This window comes from Tursiops truncatus, chromosome 10 (assembly GCF_011762595.2).
Source record: "Tursiops truncatus isolate mTurTru1 chromosome 10, mTurTru1.mat.Y, whole genome shotgun sequence".
Lineage (NCBI taxonomy): Eukaryota > Metazoa > Chordata > Mammalia > Artiodactyla > Delphinidae > Tursiops > Tursiops truncatus.
The window spans coordinates 69,155,802-69,173,691 of record NC_047043.1 but is presented as its reverse complement, the minus strand read 5'-3'; the positions used below and the strand labels follow the sequence as shown (position 1 = coordinate 69,173,691).

At 42.2% G+C, this 17,890-nt stretch overlaps 1 long non-coding RNA gene across 1 annotated transcript in view; it reads right to left on the bottom strand.

The window, feature by feature from the left end:
* The window catches only part of LOC109552183 (uncharacterized), an 81,549-nt gene that overhangs the window by 16,487 nt on the left and 47,172 nt on the right, over positions 1-17,890 (bottom strand). The window contains exons 9-11 of the long non-coding RNA XR_004528578.2: positions 8,275-8,361; positions 7,819-7,944; positions 804-909 (exon numbers count right to left, since the gene is read on the bottom strand). This is a non-coding gene — a long non-coding RNA (uncharacterized lncRNA). The remainder of the gene's footprint in view (positions 1-803; positions 910-7,818; positions 7,945-8,274; positions 8,362-17,890) is intronic.

The following is a 17,890-nucleotide window of genomic DNA, read 5'->3' as shown; positions in this document are numbered from 1 at the left end:
AGATATAAATAATTTTTGGATAACTGTTATATTGGAAGTGAAAAGAAAAAATACAAAACAGTTCATCGAGGTTCACTTTATAAGATATGCTGGTCGGCAACCTTTATTCTTGCAAGCAAAATCTATTGATCATGGATGGCTTCCGTTAAGAAATTAAACATGGATCTGGAGATGCTAGTAACACTTTTTTTTAAACATTAACTGAAAATTTAATGCTAGCACACCCATTTTCAGCAATCATCTGGTCTCTCTCTTTGGTTGGATGGCTGGTACACGGTGGTCACAAGCCAGCCAGACTCAGACTAATAAAATGGCAGGTAGTGTTTCTAGTAGTAGACATTCACGCTCTCAGAGGAGAACCTCCACACGGCAGGTAGCCGGAACGATGACTGTCTTAGAGCCTTCGGTGGAGATGACTCATTTCAAGCCCAGGGCAAACCAGACATCCTTTTATAGAGAGATAGATTAAACAGCTTTCCAGATCCCCTCTTCTCTACAAACATGTATCAGCAAGCCTAATGTCCTATACGTTTTCTGCTTTTGGTTCTCTGCTCAAAAATCGTGTGGGTCTCTATGTTGATTCACTAAAGGCAGCGATGAGGAATATATCTCATATTCTCATTGAATTCCTACCTCTACATAAGAGAAGAATAAATTAAGGCATTCATTAAAGTAGGAATTAAGTAAGGACGAGTCCCGCTCTTTCAGAGACTGAATCCAGAGAGAAAACACAGATAGAGCCACCAGTTGAAAAGAAATTGGAAGGTAGCTGAAGAGATAATGAATGATAGTAAACCTCCAACCTGCAATCCTTGAGGTCTCGTGGGGGCTCCAGGCAGAAGGTCACGTGGGTGTTCCAGGAGCGCAGGCAAAGGTGGAGCGAGGAGCAGTGGGACACGTAGGCGGAGGCTGAGAACAAAAGAATACGGCCTCTTCCAATCAGTCTTTGTGGGAGCAGAGGTGTATGTGAGCACATGTGTTGGTGTGTGTGTAGGTGCAGGACGTGTGCGTGTGTGTGTGTGGAGGGTGTCAACGGAACACCATAATATCCTTTGTATTGCTTAGGGTTTCTAAGAAGCATGATGTGGCTGGAGATTCTGCTGCTGCTGCTGCGTCTGTGACCAACATCACAACTGCCTCTCCTGCCACTAACAGTGATAACTTCCACTAATGGGCCACCCAAGCCCGGTGCCTCCCACACATCATCTCTGAGCATCCTCACAGCCACCAGCCGATGCTGGCTGTAAAAACCCAATTCACAACTAAGAAACATGAGATCCCTGGTCTCCCACAGCCATGGGTTGGAATTCACCCAGCGATGCCAGACACCAAAACCCGACTCCATCCAGGGCACCGGGACATGGTGACAGAAGGGTTTACTGAGTTCTTTGATACTGGAGAAGTGAAGGGGACCCTCAGCTGGGAAAGGCTTGAAGAGGGCATATTAGGATGGGAAATCTGCAGTGAAGTAATTTTGTTTTATTTATTCCATGCTTGAGTTCCATAGCTGGGCCAGTGGCTTTTGAGAGTTCCTTCTTTCACGGTAGCTGAACTGCCCAGAGTACATGATAGGGAAAGAGGAAGCGGTGAGGCAAGTCCTCCTCAACCTCCCAAATGAGAGAAAGATGGTTTTTCCTGACACACACAGACAGGCACCTGGGGCTATCTGGGGATGGAGCCCCCAGGCAGGCTGATTTGAAATGCTTCCAAGCAGATATCATGCTCCCCCCGCTGTGGGGCAGGAGCTGAACCTGAGTGTGGGAAGGGGATGAGAGGGCTGGAACTCAGGCTGTTCTCCCATCCCCCAGGCCCGAGACGGTTTGTTTAACCCCTCAGGGGTGCTGTGTGCCTTCCTTGTCGAGGTGGTTTGTGGCTTAGTGAAGCGATATTTATAGAGTGCTCTGTGATTCTTGGGCGAACATTCGTTTTATAAATGAATGATCAAATTTATTACCAATGAGTAACTAATCTGTCTACATTTATTTTGTTGATAATACAAATTTACAAGGTTTTAATTGCCAGTTTTAAAACCCCAAAAACCCATATATAAATACATCGATAATAAAATACCTTCTCACTGTGCGCTTGACTTCTGTAGTTACGTCAGGGCTTATGAGGAGGGTCTGAAGGAGGTTACAGATGTAATCACAAACCTTGCCTAAGAGGATTCAGGGCCAGAAACAGTCTAATTCAAACCTAGTTGGTGGTAATTTCATGAGTTTTAATTGAAATGCTCCTACTGATAATAATTATTAATAATTTTCTTTATAGTGCTTATTAATGTTAATAATCATCTTTTATTTCTACTGTTATCTCATGTAATGCCCCATGACCTTGCTGCTCTGAGTGTGGCCCCCAGACAGCAGCATCGTGTCACCTGGTAGCTTGTCAGAAATGCAGGATCTCAGGCCTCATCCCAGACTTACCAAGTCTGGACTCACATCATAACAAGATCCCAGGCAATTTGTGTGCACATCTAAGTTTGCTGTCTGCTACATCCTGAGGTGGATATAGCCTCTCCCGTTTCATAGTCAAAGAAACTGAGCTTCAGAGGAGTTCAGTGCACTGCCCACAGTCCCAGGGTCAAGCTGGATTTGAATCTGGCCCGTTGTAGTCAAAGTGCTCAGCCATGAGCCAGATGCTGCAGGTGTGCAGAGTCCACACAAGCGTCCAGAAGCGTGGACTTGTGAGGACAGTGATGACAGTTCTGGGCCCCTAAAGTAGTGACTTCACTGGGCTCTGGTCCATGGGTTGTATTCTCAGCTCTTTGTACCTTCATCCTTTAGACCTGGTGTGGGGGAAGCTTGTGATGTCCAGTCTCTGTGCCATGCACCTCAGAGAGACCAAGAGACTTCTCCAGGTTGGGACCAAGGGTGGTCTCACATAACACGTTCCTTCAGTGGTAGAAATGACAGTTGACTTATTGCTTAAGAAAAATAACCTATTTTAGAACAGTGATTTGAATCCCAGAAAGTCAGAGAGTGTCTGAGGCCAAAGTGGAGTGGTATATTCATTAACAGCAATTTAACAAATACAGACAGCTCTCCGTATCCACAGATGCGGGACCCACGCATACGGAGGGCAGACTCTGGGATTTCAGCATCCATGGACTTTGGTATCCAGGACAGGTCCTGGAAGCAATCCCTCATGGATACAAGGGGTGACTGTATTTAATGAGTGTTTACTATGTGTCAGAAATTATCCTGAACGCTATGAATAGAGTGAGGCACAAAGAGGAACAAGTTTAACGAGTAAGATGATTTCAGCCAGGCCTGGATACAAAAGGAAGTCAAATAACTTCTCTGCCTTCAAGTTTGAGCTGATGGATGCAAATGTCAACTAGAGCAAGACTCATGCAAATTACCCAAAGTACTTGCACTGTCTCACTATTTCCCTTTATTATGGTGGCCATAACTTAATCTGCTGTCACCCTGAATGCATCTACTTTATCTAAGACAAGAGGTCTCCATTTGTTGGGCTGAGCACCTTTGATGTTGGCCAGGCTCAGAATCTAAGCATGAAGAGAAAGAACAGATATTGGGGTACATGGAGCCTGGCCTATTGGGCATCTCCCCTGCAAGGTACTCTTCTAGCATTGTATTCAGCAACTCCCAGACTCAGTTTGCCCAGCTGGCAAGTAGGTAGGTAAATATCCTCTTTACTGATGCAAAAAATATACGACTTGGGTGACCAGAAAATATACGGGTGTTTTAGGAAGTCAATTGGTCGGTATTCCTGCACAGACCTCTGCTTTCTGAAATCTCTGGCAGAACTTTTTTAAAAATAATCCTCTCCTTCTGCACTTTATTGAAATCATTCAGAGTACCTTCTGAGACCAGGGCCTTCCAAATTTATGATCTGTCATCTGGAACTTTCCCCTAAGGGCAAAGTTCCTCAGCAAGGAACACCCTTCATTGAGTGCCATTTTCAAAGAGTTGCATGGGGCTGGAGGAAGAAAGTCACTCTCCCAGTGGAACCACAGACAATGGGATTTACACAGGCCAAACTTCATCCAAAGCTCTGAAAACTGCCCCTGGAGGTTGTCTGAGGAGGGGGGCAGACAGACAAAGACCCTTCACAATTGCCCTTTGTTTCTAATTTTATTAGAAATTATTTTAGGATTATTGAATGAATAGGCATTTAGGGATATAGTTTCATCTTTCTGGGTGTCCCCTTATTAGATTCCTGGAGACTAAACCAAACCCAGGCCACCCAAAGAACAAAACGTGGATGCCTGGGTCACTTCCTGGATCTGCACTTTCACAGACTTAAAACAGTCACTAGTCACAGTTGCTGGATTCGAAAATGGGCAAGTCAAGCGGGATCCCTGCCCTCAAAGTGTCTTGGATAAGACAGTTGATGGACAGTGAGGATGACCAGTGCCCCACAGTTCAAACATGGATATCCGGTCTACCCTTGTGTACAGGGGTTCATTCTGCATGTACATGGATTTCCTGGAAAAGGGAGTTATTGGGACAAGGTAGATGCCACAAAAGGTGTCTAAGAATATGGTTTAGAATTTCTCACCACAAAGAAAGAATTGTGTGTGTGCCTTTTTTTTCTCTAGCAGTGACAAGACATTGTCCCTACTCCCAGTAGAGCTTATATCACATTAGGTAAGAGAAGTGGCATAAAAACAAAAAATAACATTGTGAAATGTGGTAATTTCTAGGAAATGACCATGATACTGTTTTCATGGATGTTTCCCTTTTTACTGAAAGTTGCAACTTCCGTGTATGTAAAATTCCCAATAAGTCCAAGTCTTCAGAGAAAGAATAAGCTCAGAGGAATAGGGGCATCAGTTTGACAGAAAAGAAGGTAGTTGAGTGAGTGATCCAGGAAGATCTCTTTGAAGAGGTGGCAGTTTGGTTGTGACCTGAAGAATCAGGTCTTAGTCAGGAGGGTCATGGGCAGCAGACTCACAGGTCGACAACAAAATGTGTGAAGGCCTTAAATGGGGCCAAGACCTGGATGTTTTCCAAGACTTGAAAGAAGGTCAGTGAAGCTGCAGTGCATTGCAGGGACAGAGAGGAGAACGAACTGAGCTGGTTTTGGAAAGGAAGGGAAGGGCTAGATCACGCAGGTTATGTGGCCCTTCAGTGAGACATTGACATGATTTGTTTTAAGTTTTAACAGCAGCCCTCTGGTGGTTGTATGGGTGGCAGAGCTTAGGGAGCACTCCAAAAGCTCCTGAAAGGGTTGAGACCAAAGATGGCCCAGGTCCATAATGATGGAGCTGAAGAGAAGTAATTCTGGGCATTAGAGTTCATAGAGTTTCTTGAGTGGTTAGATATTAGTGGGTTTTTCAAGGATGTTACCAGGTTTTTAGCTTGAGGTCTTGAGTGGCTATGCGGATCAATTTACTAAGGTTAGCTAAGATTGCAGGAGGACCTCGTTTTGAGGGGGGAGAGGCAAAATAATAACTGAGGAACCATCACCCTGGATGTATGACTATGCAGAAAAGCTGCCCTCGCCAAGATGTTACTGTTGCTCTGTTTTGGGTCATCAGGAAAATTCCACCCCAAGTGATTATTGATGCCTGCCATGACCACAGGTGGGGAAGTTATGGCACAGTTTTTAGATATTTGCCATTCCTGCCTTACCAGTTATAGGACAATGTCCAGCTCACAGGGCTCAGTCTGTTGGCAGATCTGTGTTGAAGCCCTTGCCAGGTACTGTTCTAGACACTGTCAAGGCATGTTGAATGACTAATTGACAAGAACCAATTGCAATGTTTTCCTTCAAGTTTTCATGCAAGCATCCTCAATGGAGAAAAAAGGATTTTGTTTCTTTTAGAGTAGTGAATGTCTCCTCTTCTTAGATGGTACACAGATGTCCTCAGGTGGGAAGTCTAGGGTTTACTCTAGAATCTGAAGTTTTATACACATGGCAACTTCTAGTTGAATGGGACAGCCATGAAAATTTGCAACAAGAGGATAAATATTCTATCCACAATTTTTTTTTCACCATTTTAATATATGACGAAAAAAAAAAGTCTTGATTTTTACACTTTGAAGGTCTTAGCTGTGGACTACTAAGGGTATGGCTCTTTTGATGAGAACGGGACCTCAATTCCAGAGTTCGTTTCAAATAACATCGGGTCCAAGGCCAAGTGCCTTGTGTCACTGGCTGGTCAAACCAAACTGAGAGTGCCCATTACAGAAAGACCTTTATTGCATTTTATCTCTTTAAAGCAGCAACCCTTCTTGGCAGCTGGAGCTGCCTTCTCTGGATCCAGGTAGTGGCTGTAAAGGAGGCTCAGGTTTCTGGTCAATCGGAACACAGGTGGGGCTGGCCTGTGGACACCAGCAGCCTCCTGGCCTGGGCTAAATAGGGGTTTAGTGGACCTCCTTGGGAACTGTCAGGGAAAAAAAAAATCCACTCTTGGAGTAGGAAGAAATAAATTCAGAATCAAGGAAGGGAGAGGCAGCTTATAGTAATAGTCTCTTATCTCTGTACCGTGCACTGTGGCTCACAAAATATATACATTATTCTACTTGGTTCCCCCTCCAAGAAATATTGTGTGTTATATAATGTTATCCTCATTTTACAGTTTTGGAGACCCAGGCTTACAAAAAGAAAGTGACTTGACCAAAGCCACAGACTAAGAAACAGGACTTAAATTCAGGTCTGACTTCAAGTCTACCCTTCAAGGGCAAGCTTTAAGGAAAGTAGAAGGAACAAAAATTTATTGCATTTTACGTTGTGCCAGCACAGTGCAGTCCTGGGGTTCAGAGAAGAATTAAATATTGCTTACAACTTCACTTGTCATAGCTGATGTTACTTAAGGCATGATGTTTAAAACAAACAAACAAACAAATAAATATAAACCAGTGTCACAGGGATTGAAATGGATACTGGAATTAACACGTGGCCTCTTTCCCATTTAGTGAAAATGCGAGAATGATTTAGAACAGGGGTCAGCAAACTACAGCCCACGGGCCCAATCTGGCCTCCTGCCTGTTTTTATAAATCACAGCTTATTGGAACACAGCCACGCCCATTCGTTTGTAGTGTCTACAGCTGCTTTCGTGCCTCAGTGTCAGAACTGGGTAGTTGCAACAGAGACCCAAGCAGCCTAAAAAGTTTACTATCTGGCCCTTCACAGAAGAAAAACTGCTGACCCCTGATTTAGAAAACATCTCATCTTGACTTGAATCGTGGACTCATTCTTTAAAGGCCTTTTAAAATAGGAATTACAGTGAGGGGTAGATTACATACTGGCTAAAAATATAAATTTAGTATTTAAAGTACTTGGATAAGATCTCTGGATGTCCTCTGAACATGAAGTGAGGGCTATCTGGGGCACCACATACACGTTTGAGGACAGCGTAAGAGAGAAGTTATCTACAAGGTATCTACTAGTGTCACCTGCCATGGATGGAACAAGGGAGCAAGGCTGTTGCTACAGACTGTTTACGTCCCCGACGAAATCCATAGTTTGAAATCCTAATCCCCCGTGTGATGGTGTTTGGAGGCAAGGCCTTTGGGAGGTGATTAGGTCACAAGAGAGGAGCCTGCATGAATGGGATCAGTGCCCTTATAAAAGAGACCCCAGAGAGCTCCCTCTGCCATGTGAGGACACAGTGAGAAGACTGCCGTCAATGAACCAACAAGTGGGCTCTCACCAGACACTAAAATCTGCCATAGTTTGACCTTGGACTTCCCAGCCTCCAGAACTTTGAGAAATAAATGTTTGTTGTTTGATCCACACAGTCTATGGTATCTTGTTACAGCAGCCCGGAGAGACCAAGACAGGAGCGTGTCATTCAGGCCTGGTTAACCGTATAGAAACAACCCGTATATATTGGTTCTTACCTTTCTTTCTCACATCCCAGGCCAGTGTGGGGGAAGCACTATGCTCCACAGAGTGATGCACGGACCTAGTCGCTTTCATCGTGTGGCTCTACCATCCTCCAGGGCCTCAGAGACCTCGACTGGGTCCTATGCAGGCAGCCAGCAGGAAGCAGAGGAGAAAACGTGGGGAACAGAGCAGGAGATTTTAGGGGGCATTTTTGGAAGTGACACACATCCCTCTGCCCACATTCTGTGAAATTGGGAAATGCACTTTAGAAGCATACCAAAGATGAAGGAAAGAGGGATATTGTGAAGAACCAACCAGATTCTGCCTAATGATCTACGGGGATCAGATAAAGTGTTTTAAGTTGACAAGCTCCTGGGCTACAGAGTCTCCATCCTTTCTCCTTTCCTCCCTCCCTGCTTTTCCTCCTTCCCTCCCTACTTCCCTCCCTTTTTATTTGTTTATAGTCTTACGTGTATAGCGCAGTCCTTGGTCATGATGTCTACAAAAGAAATGTAAAGAACTAGTCCTTGTCCTGTGATCCGTGTTTCTCATTCCACCTAAATTGATAAAGGGAAAAATTAGAAACCAGTAAATGCAGGAATCCTGCTCCCACCACAGCAACAGTGATGGAAGGGGGAGCTTGGACACCAGGCTCGAGAGCAGAAAGGATTGGGAACATTTGGCTTATGCATGTGTGAGTTTAAAGCGGTATTTAATTAAAAAGTTGCAAGCTCATGAAACAAAGGCTTTTGTTTGGCTCTCCCTCGTATAATCCCAGTTTCTAGGAAACAATAACTTGTGATTTATGGGTTCCCTTTTTACAGAAGTATGGAAGTTATATGTAGCTCATGTTCAAATGAGAAAAAAAATTCCATGATGGTAACTTATTATCTGTCTGGCTAAAAAAGGACAAAGGACAAATCCTGGAACATCTTTCTTTGCCATTTCATATTTATGACACATCCTGTTGGTAAAACGTTATTCTCAAGGCAGGCTCTGGAGTTTATTATTTTTGTCTTCTCATTCTTCATGACTGCATCATTTTTTAAAAATGCCAGGCCAGATGGAGGCTTTCTTCCTTTTGGGTCAGGGGTGGAGAAGAGACTGTGTGAAACTGTGGATCGTGGATCCTATAGCGTGCGACTCACTTTTAAGAGGAAGAGGGTTGTGTCACAATTCATGGGCTTTGCATGACCTTGTTGGAGTCTATGCTGAGGAATGCTCCAGTTGGGAGGATAGATTGTTGTAGAGGTACTCTGAGCTCCTCGGAGAGTCACTTTACCACTTTGTGGCTATTTCACCATCTGAAATTATTTTTAGTGACGTTAGTCACTGTGTATTGTCTGCATCTCCTTCAATGAAACTGTGTGAGCCTCTGATAGCCTGGCTCATCCACTGATGCCTCCCCAGTGCCTAAAATAGAGCTTGGCACATCATACGCCATCTGTCATATTAGGGGAGAGGGAGAAGGAATGAATGAAGGAGTGAGGGCATAGCGGTAGGGGATAGATGACAGGCACTTCCTATCTACCTACACCACCATGTCTAGAGTTGAAGAGGGATGTACCCTAAGACTTCATGCCTCCCCTTGGCCAAGACCAGTCACCTCCCATTGATTGGGGTCCATGGATTTGTCTGCACTAATCACTCTGGAAAATTTCCACCAGTGACAAAATGGTGTTCCATTGACTGAAACACTGGTGAGGGGAAGCATCAGTAAATTCCTAATTTGTCTCTCGGAGAGAAAGTACCTTGGTTGTTTGTTTGGAGGCCTTTATTACTGTAATCCAATTCTAGTCTAAGGACATTGGGTCTCTTTCTTGGAGTGCTGTGGGGAAGGAAATATTTTCAGAAAAATATTTGTTCTTCCAGATTTCACTTACGAGATTTCCTTCTTAATAGGAACCAAATCAATAAGATGCCTGAGAACAAACATTTCACTACTCTCCCAGCTGCTTCTAAGGATATTAATTCATCCCGGCACTGAGCTGGTTTCTGGGACTCAGACATGGAATGAAAATCTTTTCTTGTTCCTGGGAGTTGGTGAGGCTCTGCTTGGCCTCCCTGTGCTCACTCCTAGATGTGGGTTACCAGCTCAATCCATGGCAGGAGGCCTCCTGGTTGGAGGAATTTCAACACATACCAGCTGTAGGACCTTGGGCGGAATTCTTAACCTATGATGTCAGTTTTCTCATCTAGAAAATGAGGATAATGGTAGCTTTGAACCTTGTAGGTTGCTGAGAGAATTAGGTAAGGTAGTGCTCTGTGAAGGGCTTAGCATAACATGCAGCACATAGTAGGAGACTTGCCCATGTTATTTACTGTTGCCATATTTATTATTACTCCAGCTACATGAGGAATCCCAAGGATGGCTGGATTTTATACAGACTGTTTTAGAAGAAGTTGAAGTATCACATCGTAGGATGAACTAGATAAACTAGGGTATCTTCAACCCATAGAGTCTATGTCTCTCTGGTTTTTCTGTCTCACTTTAGTCACAAGTTAACTAAAAATTATGCAACTTAAAAATTCCTTTTCCTGGAAAGTCTGAACAGTCATGACTTCTTACATCTATTACACCAAATGGCCTTACTGCAAATCTCAGCAATTTAGAGTGTCATCATGGTCTAAAAGGAGGACAACAGATCTAGTGCATGGCAGCTGACGTCCCACATCCAAAGCACAGAGCAGACGTTACTAATGAATCAGGGCACCAGTTCTGCCAAGCCTAGACTCAGTCATGCATCTGAGCACATCACTCCAGACTCTCTCTCAGCTGACTAGATAACGACACGTGTTTCCTTCCTAAGGAAGGAGGCCATGAGAAGTACAGGCTCTGGTTCTGGTTGAACCACTTACCAGCTATAGGGCATTTAACTTCATTTTTCTATATTATAAAGCTTATGTTTTACTAAAGCTGAAATAAACATTTTTGCATCCTCCTTACATTGGGAGAGTGACACGAGGGGACAAAGTTTTATAGCAACTTAACTCACAAGGAAGTGGCCTTTAAGCTCCAGAGAGAACTGGCTCAGCATCCACCTCATGACTTACATGTCTGTTCTTCAGACCCCCAAAATGTTTGTGACTTCCAGGGCAGGTCTCTTGTTCACAATCACATTTGTCTCAAAACTGCTGCTTCCACTTATTGTTACCTCATGTCCGCTGCCCCATGTGGGGTACACTGACTGGCTAAGGATCCTTCCTAGCCTTTTTTCTAGACGTACACTTTCCTCCCACAGCACATGACCTTTGTGAATATAGTAAGTTTGGGCAGATGGAGGTGGGTTTGGATGTTGGCCATTCCTGTTCTAGAAATCCATTTGGCTACTTCATGGCTACCATTTATGTATTTTTTCTATCCTTCCATCCCCTCTCCTCCTTTTCCCTCCTTCCTTCACTTCTTTTTTAAAAACTCACTGCACCACCTCTCCAAGTTCTCTGGCCCCTTCACATATCCTTTGTGCCTTCTCTTCTCTCCACTTAACTGTCTCAGTCCTTTCTTGGGCACAACTACAAAAGTCAGGATCTTCCCATTTGAAATTCAGTCCTACTTCAGACCTGCCCCCTTTCTCCAGATCCTGACTTAAGCTCTATCTTCTCATACCCAAGTAATACCTCATGGTACTTGGTAGTAACAGCCCCTTCTCTAAGAAGAATTTTGGTAACAGTTATTAAAATTATGTACACGTGTCCTGGTGTGTGCTTACATGTTTCCTTCTAATATCCTATCCATTCTCCCATTCTTCCTATTAATAAGGACCGTGAGTTTTAGCTTGCTCATTACCACCTGGTAAAAAACAAACAAACAGAAAAACAACCTGCTTCCTCTAGTTTACCTTGTAGCTATTGGCAGCCAAGCAACTAAACTGGGATTTATACAGCAGTATTGTGTGGGATTTGTAGGAAGTCTCCAAGAAAGGGAGAAAAGGTCTCTTTAATGCTCTTTAGAATGCTAATGAGATGGTTAGAACTCCAGAAGCCCTCTTGTACCATGAGGACAAGGGCCCACCCTAGGAATGATGGAATATTGCCTGATGACTTTGTCTAGGTGCCTAGACTCTCTAGCTTCCAATTTCTTATCTATTTGAAAATAAAACGTCCTTCTTTTTAAGCTCCTTTTAGTCAAGCTTCACTGTTATATTAGAACACAATTCATTGTTTTTAAAGCTTATGTCTTCATGCCTCTCTCAAAGTTTACTCCAAAGCGTCTATGAGAGGCATCCCTCCTACACACACTCTTTTTTATTTCTAAGGCTGAATGGGGGAAGCTCTATCATAACAGACAGATGGGTTGAATGTGAGCCCCTTGCTTTCAAATGGTAGAACAGAGGTGCTCTGGTAGGGCACAGGGACATGGATGCCATTGAGACTCGTCTACCCTGAGCTAAACTGCTGACCCAGGCCAAATAGATTCAGACGGCTTCCAGAAGACAGTAGCAGGCAGGGCATTCCAGCACTAATGTCAACCTTATAAAGAAGACAAATGAATGTGGTACCAGGGAAGGCAGTGAACCCCCTTACTCCCGTGATGGGCTCCTGGGGAAGCCACAGACAGTTTTGCAGTTCAAATGACAGACGCCACCCAAAAGTGGAGGAGTTCACATCAACTGAAGTGCACATTTAAGAATAATCAAAACATAAAACAGATGTCAATATCAAAATACTGAGTGTGTAGACCCCAAATTAAAGTCAAACATGAAAAATAAGTTGAACTAAAACATGCATTCTTTTCTTGTTCAAACATTTTACCACTGTTTGAAATGGGAAGAGGTTAGGAAAATCTAACAAATTACCAATATTGTGGTAGAGTTACCGCCACCTGGAGCCACACAGGAGTTTGCCATTGGCTCTTTCATCTCAGAGAAATTTTGACCATTGAATGCCTCACAAGAGCTGTAGTTAATTGATTTTTGTATTCATCTTTGGAAGATGAGGACTCAGAAGACTTCTGGATTTGTTAAATCTAGACATGTCATTTTGTGAGAGTCTTTGTGTGTTTATATGAATAGGCATATGTTCTTATTTTTAAATTTGATAAATAATGATATATATTGATCATAATGGGAAATATTACTGCAGTCTGAATAATGCAAATGCTACCTTTATTTTCTAGCACCCCCTAAACGCCAAATATACCATGCCCTCAACCACAAATAATTTCTACACCTCTCAGAAAATAATTTTTCCTGATTAAAATAATCAGATATGTTCATTTAAAGATTTTCAAACAGTACAGAGAAATGAAGAAGAAAGTAGAAATTACCCTAAATCCCATTAAACACAGATAACTACTGTTCACACATGGTGACCATTTTCCTCAGATGTGTGTTACCTAATAGTGTTGGTTTATCTTTTGTTCTAATCTCTATGAGGGCAGGAACTTTTCCTATCTTATTTACTGCTGCTTACCACATTGCCTAGGTGAGTGTCTGGCATAGAATAGGTATTCAGAATATTTGATTTCGAATTTATAATTTCCCATTAACATGTTTCTTTTTGCTTAACATATTGTAGACATCTTTTCAAGTCAATCAATGTAAATCTATAACATAATTTTTTAAAGGCATGCATTTTATTGGACATAGAATACTGTTTTGCTGTTTGTGCCACACGTGTGCATGTGTGTGTCTGATTATCTTCTCAGAACATATTGCCGTTAAGTGAAGTTATTTGGTCAAAGGCTATACACATTCACAGGTTTGACAAAGATTACCAAAGGGCTCTCCAGGAAGTATATACGAAGTTTCACACTCATCAATTCGAAAAAAAGGATCATTACCCACCATCCTCCCCTGAGCTGGATGGTGACCTATCTTTGCCAATCTTATGGCTAAAAATGTTATTGCAATGTTGGTTTGATTTGTATTAATGTAATTATTTGTGAGCATGAACATCTTTTCATGTACTTATTGGTTCTTAATAGTCTAAATTTGTGTTCAATTTCTATTTCTCATTACTAGTTTTGAGTATTGAGCAGTCTCGCTTTTGGTCATGGATTAGACTAGCTACTGATTTATCTGTTTTACTGGGTTTTCAAAGAACCAGTTCTTGGATTTAGCAAGTCCCTCGTTTTTTTTTCTGTTTTCTACTATATCAATCTCTATTTTACCTTTATGACTTCCTCTCTTCTGCTTCCTTATTTATTTTTGTAGTGTTTTTGCTGTATTTTTTGAGGATAACGTTCATCTTACTATTTCTACATTTTCATTTTAATAACAAATGTGTGCGAGGGTGACTCTTTACCTTGTTAATTTTTGCTATATCCTAGAGATTTTTGGGTGAAATATTCTCATTTAGTTTTCCATGTTTTGCATTTGTGGTTTTGATGTTCTCTTTAACATTAGAGATGTTGTAGAGATTTTTTAAAAATTGTCATTTGTTGGGCAGGGAGTTTGTTGGTAGTGTTTGTTGTTTTTTTAAAAAGAGATTTATTTATTATTTATTTTTGGCTGTGTCGGGTCTTGGTTGTGGCATATGGGATCTTTCACTGTGGCGCTGGCTCTTCCTTGTGGCGCGCAGGCTTCTTTCTTTTTTTTTCCTTTTTTTTTTTTTTTTTGCGGTACGCGGGCCTCTCACTGTTGTGGCCTCTCCCGTTGCGGAGCACAGGCTCCGGACGCGCAGGCTCAGCGGCCATGGCTCACGGGCCCAGCCGCTCCGCGGCATGCGGGATCTTCCCGGACCGGGGCACGAACCCGTGTCCCCTGCATCGGCAGGCGGACTCTCAACCACTGCGCCACCAGGGAAGCCCCAGGCTTCTTTCTAGTTGTGGCGGTGGGTTTTCTCTTCCCTCCTTGTGGCACTTCTCTAGCGCGTCTGCTCTGTAGTTTGCGGCACGCAGGCGCTCTAGTTGTGGCGTGTGGGCTCAGTACTTGTGGTGTGCGGGCTTAGTTGCCCCACGGCATATGGGATCCTAGTTCCCTGACCAGGGATCGAATCCGCGTCTCCTGCATTGTAAGGCAGATTCTTTACCACTGGACCACTAGGCAAGTCCCAATGTTTGTTCTTTTATATATTTTGTGTCATGTTGCATGTGATTAAAGGGTTCAGCCTATACTATTTTTATATATATATATATATAGGAATAATTTTGGAAGTAGTTTGGAACATTTTTGTAAATGCCTCTTGAATTCACTAATATATATTCTCGGTTGTAAGACATAAAACAGATATTTACTTAACTGATTAGACAATTTAAAGCCCTTCTGCCTTATTGATTTGTTTTCTATTTGTCCTAATGAGGACTAGAAACATTTATCAAGTCACCCTCCCTATTATGCTTCTCAGGATTTCTTCTTAGAGCTCCAGTAGTTCTCACTCTGTATATTGTGGTGCCTTGGAGGTTATTTCTTTGACTTTTATATTTTGATACATGGTCTGTCTCGTTCCTCTTCATGACCTCTCTGGAGTTAGAAAAGCATACAATGGCTAATTTTATATGATTGGGTCATCTTTCCATACAAATGAGGAAACTGAGAATCAGAAACTTTAAGTAACTGGTACAAGTGCAAGGTCACACAGCAGGTGAATGGACAAGCCTGGTGTGTCTGTCCCCAAAGCCCATGGCCTTAACCTGCTGCTATCATTATGTTCTGGTATCTAATTCTGTGAGAAACCTACCTGGTCTCTTTTATTTTCTTAAGTAACTTGCTTATTCTACATAGATGCTTGCAGAATGGTTTCTTCATCATTGTAGTACAATAATTTTACTGAATTTTTTCTCAGCATTGGTTGATGTTTACCGATTTTTCCAGGCTCTGTGACCCCTTTCAGTGTGTAGACTCAAGTCTTCCTTATCCAAATATTTGTTTTATTGTAGTAGAACTCTTACTTTTCTTTATGATCATGAATTATCCATTTGTCAGATTATAAGTATATAACATATTATCATATATACTTAATATACAGAATACACATATCTATATATACTGCCTTTCCCTCCACACCTACCATTCTTGCTTTTAACATTTTTAGTTTGTCGTGATAGGCTACATTTCCTGTACTTCCCAAATCCTGTTTCCTGTGGCAATGGTTCTGCTCCCTGCTTTGATCATTGCAGTTTTATGTCTTAAAGCATTGCTTTTCTCCTCAATTTCTTTCCTAAGTTCTGCTAAATCCCTATTCCTTGTATCATGCTTTCTTACCATATTTTGGGCACTTTTTTTCATCCATGTACTTTAAAATTTATTTGAGAATTCAGTAAAAGTTGTCATGTTTGTTTGTTTTCAACTGAAATTCTTCTAAAATGAAGCCCTCCTCTTTCCCTCTTTTCCATACCTGTTCAGTCTCTCTCTCAACCTTTCCTTCTTGTGGTGGGGGAAGGGAAGACTGGGGATAGAACTTTCATGTTGGAAACATGCCAATTTTTCTTGCTTTTTTTTTTTTTTCTTGTTCACTTTTTAAAAGGCAGGTAGTCTGTCTTCCTGTTTGCCAGAAAAATAATGTTTACCCCAAATGTGTGAACTCTTATATAATGAGATTCGGCGTGAGATGTTGATAATCTCTCAGCTTCCCAGGAAAGGCAGCCAAGGCCGTTGGTCATTTTGCTTCTGTTTGATTAATCTCCGGTTTTGTTGGAACTTCTACACCAGAAAACCCCTCACTGAAGAAGCAGTGGATTCCATCCCAAAGGGAAGGTATCCTTCAGATTTCAATTTTTCCCATCTGTGGTGTGAGCACACTCCTTTACAGAGGTAAAGTTACAGAGAAGCCCTGTAGCTAGCAAGCATTCGATTTGGTGTGGCTACAGGCATGTTCCTCCTTTGAATCCACCTCTTTTGCTGCCAGGCCTTTGTTGAAACACTTGCTGCTGGGATATTATTACTTCCTTGCCTTCTGCCATCCGCTAGACTAGAGAAAACTATTACTAAGTTTATCTGCCCCACGTCCACTCCTGTGGTCTCAGAATACTGTTTATGGAGAGAAGAACGGTGGCTCTGGAAGGCACACTGAGGAACTTACTCTGGGGTCTCCAGTGTCCCCGGATCCAATACTTCTCTAGCTTGAGACATTGGTATTTTTGAGAATCCCCTTGCTTGTTTTCAACCATTCTGTTCATTTCTTCCAGAAAAAAACTCTATTTAGATTTCCAGGATCTTCTTTACATTTGGTCCCAATAGTTTCACATCTAAATATTTCTGTATATTTAAAGTGTCATAAAGTTTAGTTCATCATGTCATTCATCATGAGGAGATTATTTTTCCTACTAGTGTCAATAATAATTGTTTCTTTTAATTAATTTTTGTTCAGCTTGGAAAGGGGAAGTTTGTGACTTCCTAGGCTTCCTGTACCTTTGGACCCATCTCTTTCAGAATCTTCCTCCCCCTCTGTAACATTAAACTATTTCAGCTTTTTAATATTATACATTTATCCTTTGCCTGTTTTATAGTTTAGTCATGTGTGTGTTTGACCAGTGCTTCTCAAACAGGAAATAGTTAAGGACAAGTTGTTTTTCAGTTTCCAATCTGTTGTAGACCCTTACCTTTATAAAACATAATCAGTACTGAAAATGAATTAAAAATGAGACATAAAAGGCAAACTTGAATTTTTGTTATCAGATTCAACACACATGATATTACTCGCTGTACAAGTTTCTAAATGCTTGCTCTCGGTTTTTCTTCTTATCCATTGTGGAGGGTCACAAACAACCCCCAGGCCAGGCACAGTCCATGCAGCCCCCTCTGAGTAGCTTCACGGTAAGCCCTTCAGGAGTAGGGGCAGGGTCTCGTTAACCTGTGTGTCCTCCTTAATGCCCACCTAGCACTATGCCCCCAGAATACCATCTACTGAGAAATAACTGTTGACTATATGAGTAAGACAATAATACTCCAAGTAGTAATTGGAGTATTTTGGCCTCTTGAGGTTAAAACTCTCAGGTTGATTCCTGACCGTCACAACTTCCTTCTGCATTGGAAAGATGCAGGTGCTGTTATTTGGATTTATACTCAAGGCTCAGAGGAGAATGGCTCTACACACAGGAGGACTTTTTATCCATGCTGTTTTATTTGACCCAAGGTACTTTCCCTCATATGCTGTTTCATGTCTCTATAGGGAGTACAAATCATGGTGTGAAAGACGAGGCAGGAT